Source organism: Mytilus californianus, unplaced genomic scaffold, assembly GCF_021869535.1.
Source record: "Mytilus californianus isolate M0D057914Y unplaced genomic scaffold, xbMytCali1.0.p SCAF_7, whole genome shotgun sequence".
Taxonomy (NCBI): domain Eukaryota; kingdom Metazoa; phylum Mollusca; class Bivalvia; order Mytilida; family Mytilidae; genus Mytilus; species Mytilus californianus.
The window spans coordinates 42,466,658-42,484,065 of NW_026262723.1; positions in this window are offsets into that span (position 1 = coordinate 42,466,658).

Sequence of the window (17,408 nt, forward strand, 5' to 3'; positions counted from 1 at the left end):
AAACAAATTTCTTCACTGCAGAGTGGACTGATCACAAACAATATAACAATAATCTATGTAAATGGCAGCCCTAACTTAAATTATTTTGATATTGTAGAATTGATGGGACTCGTATAAACTACGAACTTTTCCACAAAAGTCTAATTTTTTTAATAAATCTGAAATCAATACTTTTTGTGCTAAATAACACCATGGTTTTGATTATCATACATAGTATCTTAAACGAATTAGGGTATACAATGCTTAATATCTTACATTTTATGTAAAAATAGACCACGTAAACGTGAGAGTTTAGTGATAGATCATATAAGAAAAAACTGCTTTCTCATGTTTAGATTTCTGAATAGAAAATAACGAAAGTACGATGTGTTAGAATTCTTATAAGTCATGTACAGGTATAGACGTAATTTGCCTACGTTCGACCAGGAGAGCATTTTTACCAGAAATACGTTTTAAGCGCCATGAATTATAATTTATTTGTTTTTAAACTAATTAAGACTTGATTTTTGTATTTCAATTTTCAGGGCTGATAATCGGACTGGTGATCGGTTTGGTACTATTAATATGTGTTGGCGTCGACGTAGCAATTGTATTTATAAAAAAGGTATAAAGTTATCAATTTGTTTCGTTAAATCATAAACACACAATGTCATGCAAATAGCGACTTTTTAACAGTTTAAACAGAAAAATTGGAGTTCCGTTGTTTGAGTTATGTTGAAATTACAATTAATGATGTTGCGTTAGTGTGGCAGGTCCTTTAAATGAACATTTCAAAACACAAGCTTGGTTATTCGGTTGGCAATATAGAGTTTCTAAAATAAAGAAATCAATTGTCAAAAAGAATAAGAAATGTGATACCGAGGTCTGTTATCACGACACGTGTTCATGAATAACCTTTATCGGATACTTTCGAGATAAAAAAAAATCGGGGAGCAATAAATATAATCCAAAAGGGCCTTAACAGCATTGGCTATATAATGAGCGGATGGTACATTTGAGGACTGATAGCTGACTAGCAGCGGTATCGACCTTGTGGTTATAAAAATAGTATGATACATTAACGGTAACCGAATTATTCCCAAACGACACATGCTTTTGGAATACAAGTAACCTTTCTGCTGATGTATACTCGAAATAAAATGTTTGAAGAGCAACAAACCAAAAACATCATTTGAAAACTATATTGTTTGTGCTCGACTTTTGTTTTATATTTCAGTCTTAAATTCAGAAAAGACCATCTTTATTTTTGTTTTCGTTTCCTTTTAGCCAAGACAGTGATGTTATCCATACATGAAATAGCTGAAATTAATCGATTATTTCATTGTACCTTCTACATTATAAGAATAAGGAGATGTAGTATGATTTGCATTCATATAAACTTGTTGAAGTTCCTCCATATATGTCCATGCCTAGGTTTCTTGTTTATCTTAATTGCGAAATCGACAGATGCGTAGATGACATAGATATACATGCCTATACTTAGAACCTCTTATGATGAATAATCGTAGCAGATCAGCAACATACCAAAAAATATAATTTTGAATTTGAATATGTATCTATTTTAATATCAACACTGGTTGGAAAGATTTTGTTGTATTTTTGTACTAATTCTACAGTATATCCCAAATTTAAAAAGTAATATGTAGTGTTAATTATAAAATTTATATTGAATTTTATATCTATTGTTATGAGTGAAGAAAGGGACATGTACAAAAATGATATTACTTCAGATGACTATACAATTCCAACAAAGAACGACAAAAGCCACGAGCATCTTACCCTAGAAATTAGAAACAGTAAGAAACTATACATGAATATTGCTAGTATATCAGGCAGTCATGCTGTATCGAACACCGAGTATGACTACACCGCTAATTAATATGTTGACCTTGACAACCAGTTAGGCTTAGGAAATAAAGAATCGAATACTGACAATATGAAATTGTGGAACAAACACAGAATATGAAATAAACTTCTGATATGACGCCCGACAATACTCTGACGAAAACTATTCGTAAATTGTGTCAAAATGAATCCAAATAAAAATGGAAACATGCAAAGCACTAATGAAAGATACGAACTTGAGGAGCCAATAAATAGAAATCGGGAAAGACAATATTGACGATATGGCAAGAATTTTAGTGCATTTACGTGACTAATCATTAACAAACGATCAATACGTCAAAGAAACAAAATTATCTTGAGTAAAAACCATTGAACATGTTCATATGTGCAAATTACTTATTACTTATGAACTGTTTAGTCTTAAGTCTTTTATCTAGAAGACCCATTCAGCAATCCAACTTAAGGCCTCGTAAATTATGTCTCAGAGACTTAGAAAATACTGCATGGGGAAATCAGAATGTCCAAAGTTCTGCCACAAAATATCTGAAATTCTCCGTTGCTGTTTTTCTGTCATGGTGTCCCCATGTGAGAATGTGCTGTTGTGGCGTTGCCTTACATATAATGCAAATGAGTTATTTTTATAAATAGTGGATTTTACAATTGATTTTTTATATCAATCCGGCTTAGGGGTAGTTGTTTTTAGACTGCGTTATGTTGTTTAAATGCTTTTGTTGATTTTTGATTTCTGTACTTGTGTTTATATGTCTCCAAAGTTTGCCCTCAAGAACATACAAAAAAATAAATGGCTCACTATCATTATTGTTTGTAACTATCACAGTCTTTTCAAAGAAACCTAGGACAAAACTTTACGATAAAAGAGATGATTTCAACTTCCTAATTGTGAACTTTCCATTTCTATATAGCAACCTTTCAGCGGAGCCTGCATATGGAGTATATATCTCCCAGTTGATATGATATTCAAGAGCTTGCATTTCCTTTCATGATTTCCTTGATAGAGGGTTTCGGCTCACAAGGAAGCTATTAAAGCAAGAGTTGAAATCATCTCTTCACAAATATTACGGACGCCATCACGAGTGAATTAACCGTTATGGAATATCTGTTTCTCAGACGACGACGGATATGTTCCAATTGTCATAACTCCATTCCCGTCCTCTTTTCCCCGAATGTGACCTATCAATTTAAACTAATCACCAGGTGTGTGCTAACATGAGCAACACAACAGGTGCAATACGGAAAGAAGGATCTGCTTAGCCTTCCGGATTACCTTATACCTCCCCCCCCCCCCCCCCGGTGTTTTGGGGGTGATCATGTTGATCAGTCTAGTTTTCTATGTTATGTTGTGTATAATTTTGTATGTCTTTTGTTCCTTTTCGTTTTTTGCCACGGCTTTGTGCGATTGTACTCTAAAGTGCGATGGTGACGCTAAAGTGCGATGATAGACGCTAAAGTGCGAGGGTATCAAATGCTAAAGTGCAATGGTTTTTGTAAGTGCGATTATATGACACGCTAAAGTACGATTGTATGACACGCTAAAGTGCGATAGTATAACACGCTAAAGTGCGATAGTTTAGCACGCTAAAGTGCGATGGTGTAACTGGAATGGGGTTCAGGCAATGGTTTTCGTTTGTTGCTGTGTTCCTATTAGTGTAGTTTACATTCATTTTTATGCTTATTAATCAAGCCGTTGTCTTTCTCTTTTGATTTGTTTACACTGGTCATTGCGTGGCCCTATATAGCTTTTTATGCGGCTTTGACCAAGGCTCCACGTTAAAGGCCGTACAGTTAATTTATTTGTTGCATATATCAACGACATTTGGTCTTGGGTGGATATTTGTCTCATTTGTTTATTTAAGGCTACGCCAAATTAATACCTCGTTCGTTGGATCCCTCGCGTGTTGTGAAAGGATTATGAGAAAAAGTACTTTAAAAAAAAAACCTGCGTCCAGTACGGAGCCGCGCGCGTCCGTCTCTAAATTTATGTAACAAAAAAAATTAAACAGTTGTGCGTTTGAAAGTAACGTCTTACAGACACGGAAATTGACATCAAAACATTCTAGATCTAACATTCACAACGTTATTATGGGCAAATATGATATGATACATATTCTAAACGTAAGACATGAGTGGAATATTTGTAGTTACAGTGGTAACGCAAGCAAAGACCTTACTGCCAAACACAGCAGTGGAATGTGATTTGGACAATTCTTTTACCGATGAGGTTGAAGTGCTCCGTGCAAGACCACCCAACGCCACCGAATTGAAAGATTCAAATTATGTGACAATATAACATGCATAAGAATAAAAGAGAATCCCGAAGATGATGGTACATTCATTGAAATGGCACCGCAATGATACTATTACATTTTTTACTTTATTATCTTTTAGAATAAAAGGGTTTTCTCATACCCAACTATATCAGTCCTATTCAAGACCGATAACCCTGTCGATAAATATTGGCGGGTAAACAATGTATAAATGTATGCAATAACATACTTTTGTACACAAGTTTAAATTTCATTTTTGATTTTTTTTAATGCCTGGATTTTGCTTAAAACATTGAATTAAAGAAATAAATGACAAAATTATATGCAATGAAGTCTCGTTTAATTTTCTATGAAATAAATTTTTTTTTTATTCAATATAAAATTTGAATTAGAGTACTACTGTTTTGAACAATTATCGTGAAACTTTAATATTTAGTTATTTAACTTAAGCAGAAATCAACTTATCGAAGAATTTTTCATAATATTCATATTTTCTTAAGTTTTTTATGATATATATTTCTTCGGTAGTGTACACGGGAAAGATAATTATATATTTGTACATTTTAGCTGGGATTATTGTTATACTAGTTAGTATAATAGTCCCAGATTTTAGAAAACGTGTGTATATCACTAAAACTTACCTCTGGAAATACATGTGTACACATGATTTTAATGTCACTTGATGGCTTTTGGTTTGAAACGATACCTTTACATTACCTGACAATTTGTTGTTATGTAACATTATTACTTGAATTTGAGTTAACCTGTTCCTATATTGGTCATATTGTCATAGAAACTTTAAAGGGACATTTACCTTAGGTACAGAGCATTTATCTATTGTTGTGCATGTTTTTTTTTCTCTCGAGACGAATATATTTTTTTTTTCTATAAAGGATATAATTTTTTTCTATAAAAAGATAAATTATACAGAAAAAGGGAAAAAATCTTTAAAATAATGAAAAATATTTTTCTTATAAATTTCAGTGGGAACTATTTTTTTCACTTCACACTTGAAATAATTTATTTTTTATCAAGAAATTAAGAAACCAAACATATCAGAATAGCAACGAAGAAAATGACAGAAACAGCACAAGTTCTGCATGAAAATTTCAAGATGTATAAAAATACATGCGACACTTCCGAACACATCCGCCATTTGAAAAATCCAGAAAAATTCGACGTGGAACGTAATTTCCTTTCGATTTAAACTGTTAAAAGTAGCCTGTTTTGCTAGATATATGTGCTGATATTTTCAATATAGTTGCAAAGTATTACTTTTATACGGAATTTGTGAATTTGATGTACAGGTAGACATGGGGTCGCTAGATTTACCATTGAGTCAACGGGGAAATGACGAGAAAAAGTATGATTTTTACGGATCTCCAGGGACATAATTTAATCAAAAATTAAACTTTCAGGACCAACATTTTTAGGTAGAATTATGTTCGAATACCAAGGATATAGTTGCAGAAGTTAGAAAACACATCAGATTAATGAGAAAATTAAACCTTATTGAAGCACCTATGCATTTTATATTGGACAGAATGACACAAAATGGCGGCTCGCTACGTCACAAAAGTCACGTGATGTCTTACTTAGTTGGATATGCCTTGTATCTTTTATTTATATTTGCTAGTATCATTAGAAAGTTATAAAGCATGGAATTTGGCAAGAAAGTTTTTGTGGTAATTCAATATATCTCATCAATCCAAGTTAACAATTTACAAAATATTCTAAAATTAAGAATTTGTATGATTATCAATGAGACAAACTTTCCACCAGCTGAAACCATATTTGTTGAGGTTTGCAACCAGTAAAGTTCATGGTATGGCCTTCAACACAGAGCAATATCCCTATATACATAAAGATTTGATTGCTATTAAATTTTCCAGCAAAGCAATGACTAAGGAGTAATACCACCATTGTTTTTCTCCTATAAGTCTTTGTTAAATTGGCATTTTTCAAAAAATTATGCAGAATTCATCTTTGTTTCAAATAAAGAAATATTTGAAAGAGTAAAGTTTTATCCTGTCCAATACTACAGTGCAAATTTCACGTTACATTTCATTGCATATAAGATAATAACCGTCATCGGAAGAAAACCAATCAAATTGAACAACCTTTTTTTTCATTTTACAAGCTTTAGTAACAATGTCACCTCAAGTTTCCAAAATAATTTATGGAAACACCAAATAAAAAAAGAATGGTGCTTTAAACACTCAAGGTATTTGTTTATGACTCAGATTTTTTTTCTTCAATGAAATGCAGGGTTAACATCCTGTCAAATTCAAGGGAATATTTTTCTTCGACCCTTTTTTCATATGAAACAGGATGTGACTATGATTTGTTGGTATTTCACCCTAAATGGAAAGTATTGCAATATTCCTTTTGTTTAGTTAGTATATAGCATCTGGTTTGATGTATTTGAATACAAAGTGGTATAAATTGGTGTAGTTTTTGAAGGTCAGTCCTTTATAAATACACAACTATGTATAGTTGTACATGTATATAAAAGCTTTATACCGGCATGCATATATGTTTTGCATACGTTTATTTGAAACAATACACCATACTATATGTGCCTGTCCCAAGTAAGGAGCCTGTAGTTTACTGTTATTTGTTGGTTCATGACTGTCAAATTTGTTTTTCATAAATTGTTTTGTTATAAATTAGGCCGTTAGTTTTCTCAATTGAATTATTTCATATTTTTCCTGTCGTGGCCTGTTATAGCTGACTGTGCGGTATGGGTTGAAGGCTGTACAGCTGCTTATAATTGCATACATCCACTTTATTTGAACTTTGGTGGATAGTTGCCTCAATGGCAATCACACCTCATCTCCTTATTTTCATAATACATCAATTACAACTTACATTTGTGTACATCAAACATGGATGTCTTCCTGTTCAAAGCTGTTGCATGCACTTTTTCATGTTCAACATGATCTTTATTTGAGCAGACTACACAAAGTTGTAGGTTTTGCTACTATTTAACAATTTTTGTACTGGAAATGTTGTGAAAAGATTCAACAGGGTGTTACATAATCATCTAATACAAAACCAAACAAAACAAACATGCTTTAGAAGAAAATTAATTATTCATATGTACTTCCAATCATTAAAATTGTTTGAAAGTCTGTCAATGAAAATTAGACAAAACGCACGTCTGGCGTACACAATTTTAATCCTGGTATTAATGATGAGTTTATTTACAAACATATATATCAAAATTTTCCTTTACATCAATAAAGATATTAATTTATGGATATTTTTTAAAGACAAACGTTGAGTATCGAAAATTTGAATAAACCAGATCGATTTATCACAGTATAGTATAAGAAAATAAACCAATAGATACAATTGGACATCCGTATTTTACCGGTGAATTTATTTGGATAAATATGACACGTTCTACGTGTTTTTATAAACTTGTATATTAAAATACATCAGAAATAAAAACCTACTATTGTTTATCTAAAAGATCATAAAAAATGCTAAAACCTTATCATTTCTATTTTTCTCTTAGAAGATATCTTAAAATTGCATTAAAAAGAAGAATAACAAAAAGCTTAATTCCACAATCACTTCAGAGTTTAAATAACAAACACACGATGATGTGATACTGTTGAAGAGAAGCGAATGATACCAAAGGGATATTCAAACCCATAAGTCGAAAACAAAACTGACAAAACCGTGTCAAAAAACGAAAAGGACCAAAAGACATACAACAGTGTACAAAACACAACATAGAAAACTAGACTGATCAACATGATCACCCCAAAACACTGGGGGGGGGGGGGGGGGGGGGGAGGGTATAAGGTAATCCAGAAGGCTAAGCAGATCCTACTTTACATGTGGCACCTGTTGTGTTGCTCATTTAAGTACACACCTGGTGATAAGTTTAAATCGATAGGTCACATTCGGGGAAAAGAGGACGGGAATGGAACATATCCGTCGTCGTCTGAGAAACAGATATTCCATAACGGTTAATTAACTCGTGATGGCGTCCGTAATATTTGTGAAGAGATGATTTCAGCTCTTGCTTTAAAAGCTTCCTTGTGAGCAGAAACCCTCTATTAAGGAAATCATGAAAGGAAATGCAAGCTCTGAAATATCATATCAACTGGGATATATACTCCATATGCAGGCGCTGCTGAAAGGTTGCTATATAGAAATGGAAAGTTCAAAATTAGGAAGTTGAAATCATCTCTTTTATCGTAAAGTTTTGTCCTAGGTTTCTTTGAAAAGACTGTGATAGTTACAAAAAATAATGATAGTGAGCCATTTTATTTTTTGCGAGTTCTTGAGCGCAAAATTTGGAGACATAATCACAAGTACAGAAATCAACACATCAACAAAAGCATTTAAACAACATATCACAGTCTAAAAAAACTACCCCTCAGCCGGATTGATATTAAAATTCAATTGTAAAATCCACTATTTATAAAAATAACTCATTTGCATTATATGTAAGGCAACGCCACAACAGCACATTCTCACATGGTGACACCATGACAGAAAAACAGTAACACATAATTAACAAAACTGTCCAGGTGTCGTATAAGAATGGTAGTAACTTAAATGGCCACGTACAATATACAGTTCTTAACCTATACTATTCAGTTATATAACCAATGTCATAAGATATCAACAAAATGCAAATAATACATAACGAACAAAAGCAAAATTGACCTTTCATGTAATGCTTATAAAATGTTCAATAGCAAAGACAGTTTAATCACATGAAACAAAAAAGACAGAAAAGACAAGAACTAGGAGATATAACTTTTTCGAGGTCATTGGTTTAAAAAATGTATTCTATCTGATGTGTTTTAAAATAACATTAATCTTCTCAATCATATCCATGAAAAACTTAAACGGAGAATTTCAGATATTTTGCGGCAGAACTTTGGACATTCTGATTTCCCCATGACGTATTTTCTAAGTTTCTGAGACATAATTTACGAGGCCTTAAGTTGGATTGCTGAATGGGTCTTCTAGATAAAAGACTTAAGACTAAACAGTTCATAAGTAATTTGCACATATGTACATGTTCAATGGTTTGTACTCAAGATAATTTTGTTTCTTTGACGTATTGATGGTTTGTTAATGATTAGTCACGTAAATGCACTAAAGTTCATGACATATTGTCAATCTTGTCTTTCCCGATTTCTTCTTATTGGCTCCTCAAGTTCGTATCTTTCATTAGTGCTTTGCATGTTTCCATTTTTATTTGGATTCATTTTGACACAATTTACGAATAGTTTTCGTCAGAGTATTGTCGGGCGTTATATCAGAAGTTTATTTCATATTCTGTGTTTGTTCCACAACTTCATATTGATCATAATTCGATTCTTTTTTTCCTAAGCCTAACTGGTTGTCAAGGTCAACATATCCATTAGCGATGTAGTCATATTCTGTGTTCGATACAGCATGACTGCCTGATATACTAGCAATGTTCATGAATGGTTTCTTACTGTTTCTAATTTCTAGGGTAAGATGCTCGTGGCTTTTTTGTCATTCTTTGTTGGAATTGTATAGTCATCTGAAGTAATATCATTTTTGTACATGTCCCTATCTTCACTCTTAACAATAGATCTAAAATTCAACATACATTTTATAATTAACACTACATATTACTTTTTAAATTTGGGATATACCATATAATAAGTACAAAAAATACAACAAAATCTTTCCAACCAGTGTTGATATTAAAATAGATACATATTTCAATTCAACATTTTTTTTGGTATATTGCTGATCTGCTACGATTATTCATCATAAGAGGTTCTAAGTATAGGCATGTATATCTATGTCATCTACGCATCTGTCGATTTCGCAATTAAGATAAACAAGAGACCTAGGCATGGACATATATCTAATCGTCAACTACATATCACAATTGTTTTCACCATGGTAGATAAATATCTAATAGTTAGCAGATATCATAACATACTTGTAATATCAAACGTTCATTTTGTATATCTCAAACAAATATATGGAGGAACTTCAACAAGTTTATATAAATGCAAATCATACTACATCTTCTTATTCTTATAATGTAGAAGGTACAATGAAATAATCAATTAATTTCAGCTATTTCATGTATAGATAACATCACTGTCTTGACTAAAAGGAAACGAAAACAAAAATAAAAATGGTCTTTTCTGAATTTACGACTGAAATTTTAAACAAAAGTCGAGCACAAACAATATAGTTTTCAAAGGATGTTTTTGGTTTGATGCTCTTCAAACATTTTATTTCGCGTATACATCAGCAGAAAGGTTACTTGTATTCCAAAAGCATGTGTCGTTTGGGAATAATTCGGTTACCGTTAATGTATCATAGCATTTTTACAACCACAAGGTCGATACCGCTGCTTGTCAACTATCAGTCCTCAAATGTACCATCCGTTCAATATATAGCCAATGCTGTTAAGGCCCTTTTTGATTATATTTATTGCTCCCCTTTTTTTTTATCTCGAAAGTACCCGATAAAGGTTATTCATGAACACGTGTCGTGATAACAGATCTCGGTATCACATTTCTTATTCTTTTTGACAATTGATTTCTTTATTTTAGAAACACTATATTGCCATTGGAATAACCAAGCTTGTGTTTTGAAATGTTCATTTAAAGGACCTGCCACACTAACGAAAACATCATTAATTGTAATTTCAACATAACTCGAACAACGGAACTCAAATTTTTCTTTTAAAACTGTTAAATATTCGTTATTTACATGACATTGTGTGTTTATGATATATCGAAACAAATTGAAAACTTAATACCTTTTTATAAATACAACTGCTACGACGCCAACACATATAAACAGTACCAAACCGATCACCAGTCCGATTATCAGCCCTGAAAATTGAAATACAAAAATCAAGTCTTAATAATTTTAAAAACAAATAAATTATAATTCATGGCGCTTAAAACGTATTTCTGGTGAAAATGCTCTCATGGTCGAACGTATACAAATTACGTCTATACCTATACATGACTTATATGAATTCGCAACATGAAATAACATAATCAAAATTACGTTTGATGTGTTTCAGCTTTTAATTTTGTCATTTGATAAGGACTATCCGTTTTGAATTTTCCTTGGAGTTCGGTATTTTTGTTATTTTACTTTTATCAAATAAATAATATAGATTTATATGAATAGTGAGGTCAGCGTAAAAGCATTATGTGTAAAACCTATGGGAAGTAAAATTTCAACAAAACAGTAGTAGGCATTAGAAGCATTTTACCTTAGTACGATGCTAAAACAATAATATCTTTTCTTACTGATCAAGCGAAAGCAGCAGGAAATATCAACTGCAATCTTCACTGTAACGAAGGATGATTTCAAACAATGTCATTGCCTGAACTCTTTTTTCTCATTTTCTAAATATCTATTTGTGATTGTTTTCAGCTCATTGGTTATTCATGAGAGAGAGAGAGAGTTGGGAGTCTGACGTTACCAACGTTATATCCACCACAATGCAATTTTGGCAAATCCTTTCTTCTTAATACTAAAAACAAATAACTTTTCCTCCAAGCCAACCCATCCAAAATTATATCTAGCGAAAACCAATATTCTGCAAGTAATTGTCGACTGTATTTTACGACAAAACAGCAAAAAAGTCCAATTTTGACGATTCCTTGTAACGTTTGTTCTGTTAACGTACTGAATTTGAAGTCGTTTTCTAACACATCGTACTTAAGACCATTTCGTTATTTTCTATTTAGAAATCTAAACATGAGAAAGCAGTTTACTCTTATATGATCTATCACTAAACTCGCACGTTTACGTCGTCTATTTTTAGAAACAAATAATAGACTTTTGTGGAAAATTTCGTAGTTTATACGAATCCAATCAATTCTACAATATCAAAATAATTCAAGTTAGGGCTGCTGTTTACATAGATTATTGTTATATTGTTTGTGATCAGTCCACTGTGCAGTGAAGTAATTTGTTTCAGAAATAGTAATGTAGGCATTGTTACTGTCTTTTCACATAAACAACAAAGAGATACGCTAGTGAGATACACTATTTTGATACGCTTATTTAATGTCCATGTGATACGCTATTGTTTTTTCTTTTCCTAAACTTAAGCAAAAAACCTTAAAAAATTATGAGACAAGTACAATGGTGTAATATAATACTCTTAATGGCTCGTAATGAGAGTAATAGCAATAAATAAAAACCCTGTTTGGCTTGAAAGTTTCGAAAATTAATATATGAAGATGCATGACGATCAAATGTTTTATGTAGGATGAAGAAAACGGAAATGGATTCTTAATGTAACTGCAGTTTGATGTCGGGCATATTATAATCTTGTACAAAGTTAAAATACATTTCTTTATTATAAAGATTGTTTAATTCTTAACATTGTCAGAAATCTTTCAATTGCCTTTAATGTACTGAACAATGACCAATATTCATAGGGCAACTCTATCCAATATAGCATACTTAACTGACTACAAGAATGATACACTAACAAATAATAGCATTTAAAAGATGTGCAGCCGGTTGTACGAACGTGGCTTTAGCCTAATGGTTCATTATAAGTCTTCATTAAGCCTTTATGATGCATTAGGCTAATGAAGGCTTAATGACTCATTAGACTAATGACACGTTCGTACAACCGGCTGGTGGGTTATATACAAACGACATAGAAAACAAACGACACCAATAGTAAGAAGACATATAGAATGCAACATAGTCTTCGACAATATCCAAGTGTAGCTGCAATATGCTTAGCTCTACATCACACCGAGTCAACCAATTTGAAACTGATAACAGGAAATTTCAACTAGTGCGGACATAATTGTTTACTTTATTTCATACGATGTCTCTCCCACTACAGTTTAACGATATAGTACCGGGCAATAGACGGAAATGTTAAAGTATATCTCCTAATGAATGACAAAAATAGAATTCAATAATGATAAATAAAAGTCAAGTATTGAGGTCAGATTTATTGACTTAAACTTTTAACAAAGCAGAATCAAAGTTTATGTTTGCTATCTGAAATAATGAAGAGCTTGATATTGATGTAACATTCATTTTTATGGCAACTACGATAGAAGGGGTGCCTAAATCATGTTTTCTGTTCTGTGTGTCCATTTGTTAGTCTGTCCCATATCAAGTTACGATTTTGGTTTAAGACGTTTAGGACAATTGATCCTTATGATATGAACTTTTCATATTATATGGCAAATTACCCCCAATTACACTATTGTGATAGTTTGAATTTAGTACATTCTCAGGTTCAGGTTTATGTTAAAGATAGTTTACCATAAAGTTTTGGTCACATCTTTTTGAAACACTGATTTCACGGTTCTCTGAACATGGACAAAGGATAGAGTAATGGACAGGGTGTCTAATTAAGACATATTCTTGTAGTTCTATACGAATGTCAATTTTCATGTAGATTTTTTCTTCCTTTTTTCTAAGTTGCTCCTACTAAGCATGGATTTAAAATCACGCTTTTTGAAAAGTAATAGTCCATGAAAGGTGAAAATTTTCAGACCGTCATGCAGGGTTATAATACTAATCTAAGACTAAGTCTGATCGTTTAAAAATTGCAATAAAGTTGCACTTTGCCGCCCGAATGTTCGATGCCTGTTTTGAAAATGTCACACGCAGTTCGCTTTCTGTACGTTTTGTAGAAGCAATGTTGTACCCAATTTTAATGACTAATTCATTGACGGGTGTTTTATGTCTAATGCCGACTATTAATTGCATATGCAGAACAACAATGTATCAATATGAAGCGAATATTACACTGCTTCGACTCTCCAACAAGGTAACAGCCAGCAGGAAAACCTGTTTCCCATCTGGACACATAAATTCATAATGAATTCGAGTTACAAGAGTTTCGAACTTCGTTCATATACCGTTATAAATCAAAATTTTGCATGGCTTTAAGTGTAAATTTATCGTTGTCGATCGGTCCGAGGCTCGAACTCACTAACCTTTCCCTACTCGATAATTTCTTATTTCGAATCAGCTGTAGGCAAAAGAAAGCCATGAAGGTTACCTTTAATGTTCCTGTACAATTTTTTTTTTATAAATTAAACACATGACATTGACAAAATTATTTTGTTCTTACTGTGTTATAATATGGATAATTAGCTAAGATGTTAAAGCAATCCTGAAACGGTCGTAAAAGGATAATATACGGAATATTTTGACTAACATTCTTCAACCAAAGCTTACTCAATAACAATGTAAAATAAAAAGAACACGAAATTCAATTTCACCCGGAAGAAAACACAGAAGACACACTTTATTCTTTTAGCAAACAAAAGTTAAATATTTACAAAAAAGTCAACTTCGTTTCAGTTCATCTATTCGAGAAAATAGGTCGCACGGGTAATCGTCCAATATTAGCAAAATTTATATCAATCAAGGATAAAAAAATTGTACTGAAAAACGGATTCAAATTAAAGGGGAAAAATTTAGGAGTGCAAGAACAACTTCCAAAAGAATTGAACAAAAACGAAAAACTTTATACTCGGTGGCAAAACAGGCCAGAAGGGAATAATGGAAAGTGCTCTTGGTAAGAGACAAACTGAACATTGATGGTAATTTGTTCAAACCAAATTCTGAAGTAGCTGGAAACGAAAAAGTACAAGATGCATGTGCTTCGAGTATTGTGCATGGGCGATATATACCATAACAGTACGAAAGATCAACACATGAATCTGAATCATCGCAGCATAAATGGTTTTCGCGTGTTGAAACAAGTGAAACAAGATTTGACTACCAAACACTTAAAACACAGATAATTCTTTAAGAAATACTTCTTAACTAACAATTTTTATACATGAAACGAAATTATTCTACTTAAATGATAAAAGGGAACATTATTTCGTCAAATTATTACTTTGCTATTAATAACTTTTTTAAAGACAATCCATGTTTAAATATTTCTATGAAAACATCATGATTCACCATCACTGTGACAGAGGGTTATTTTGTAATTTTTGTTTTCTGTATACCATTGTATTCACAATGGTTATCGGAATAAACTTACTTATAACAAAACGTTTGCTATCTTTACTACATTAGTACCATTCAGCAAAGTTTCCAGTGCTGTGAAACGTTTAATGAGGAAAATAGTTAACATTTTTGTGTAAAGTGGAAACTATAGCTCAGATATAAAAATTATAAATGAGTGATTGATTAGGAATATTTAAATGTCGGCATTAAATGAGAGGCGAAAGATACCAGAGGGACATTCAAATTCACAAGACGAAAACAAACTGACAACGCCATAGCTAAAAAAGAAAAAGACCAACAGACAAACGATAGTACACAAAAACAACAGTAAACTAAAGACTGAGCAACACAACCCCACCAAAAACTGGGGGTGATCTCAGGTGCTCCGGAAGGGTAAGCAGATCTTACTCCACATAAGGCACGCGTCGTGTTGCTCATGTTAGTACAAACCCGGTAACATGTTCAGTTCGGAAAGTCACATTCGGGAAAAGCGGGGATAGGATTGTAGTTACGAAATTGGGAACCTATCCGCTATCATCTGTGAAACAGATATTCCATAACGGTGAACCAATGCAACTCGTAATGGCGTCTCTAAAACTTACGAAGGTATGCTTTTAAAGGTTGCCGTACAAAAAGGTGAGATCAGTTTATTTTCAAATAGTTAAAAATGCAACAAAAGTAAAAATCAAAATCTGAACGAGTGGTTTATTGATATGTAAGTAAACGTGATTGAGTCGTTTACAAGCGACAAGAAGTGTCAAATTATATATGCTATATATCTGTATATGGCTGTTTATTAACGTGGATACTGCTCTCCAGACTGTCTTTGATAAAAAAAAAAAAAAAAGCATAACCTGCTTTTATAAGACAAATTCGATACCAAGTATGATGAAATGATATTGATGTTTTACCTGTATTTGTCATTTTTCCAATTTCTTCCTCAGGTTCTGTAGAATTTGTTAAAAGCCCTGAAAATACATGTATTTAAATATATTGTTTTCTTCAATATTTCCTCCAAATATTTACAATTGCCAATGAGTAAACATAAGAGGTACCAAAAATCCATCCAATCAAGGAGATCGAAACTTATAGGCATACCATATCTTTGTATTGATCTTTATTCTTACCCAATTAAAAGTTTGAAGCTTGACATTGCACAAGACACTGAATTTATGGAATGGTTTTGATGTTACAGAGAAATACTGTGAAGTACAGCTACCATAATTACAGTGTTAGGCGGTGTGATTTCATAGCAGTAAATTAAGTTCTTGAGCTTACTTTTATTAATTGCGAGCATTCTTCAATAATGTAGCTACCTCGGTGGCCGAATGGTCTAAGTAGTCAAACTACTGTATCACTAGCCTGTCAACACTGAGGTTGTGAGTTGGAATCCCGCACTTGGAATCCTAATTGACTAGGATTGTCAGTTTTTCTACTGAAGGTTGTTTGTTCTCTCCGGGCACTCCGGCTTCCTCCACCAATATAAACTGACCGCCAAGAAATAGCACAATAGTGTTGAAAGAGGCGTTAAAACCCCAATTAATAAAACAAATCAATAATGTATGTGTTATCATTGATTTATTGCATTGACACTTGTGTCTTTTGAATCCACTAGTCTAATATGTTATTATTGAGTTAAGGGCTTTAATATTAATGAGTGTTTTGTTGTTTGTTCCTGTATGTACCATTCAATAATCCACTGATTAAAAAAAACATAATATTCCAAAGAGTCTGTATCGCCCGACTATGTCTATGTGCATCTTCAAGAATGGACACTTTCCAACATTGTAGACTAGGATATACTTAATGGCTAAACGCTCTGTTTGGTTGTTCTTGTATTTCTGATATGTTCTTTGTTTACAGTTTCTAACCACCTTTTATAGTTTTTTACCTAAATCACAAAAAAAGGTTTAAAAATCCTTTAAAAGTTTGAATCTTTAAGGGCTATAACTCCTATAGGAAGACAACTGACAATTTCATATATGCTGACTTATTTGCAGATCTTGTCTTGCTGGTCGTTTATTTTAGTCCAATTGTCTATCTATCTTTTAAAATTTTCACAGTAATAAGCAAAAACGCCAAAAAGAAATGGTAAAAATCATCATCTAAGGGCAATAACTCCAAAAAGGAATCAACTGATGATTCTAGCCATGCAACTTATTTGTAGATCTTGTCTTGCTGATCATTTTACTGAATAAAGTTTCTCTGTATCGTAATTTTTAAGATAAAAGTAAAAAATGAAGAAAATAAAATGGATAAAATTCGTCATTTATGGGCAAT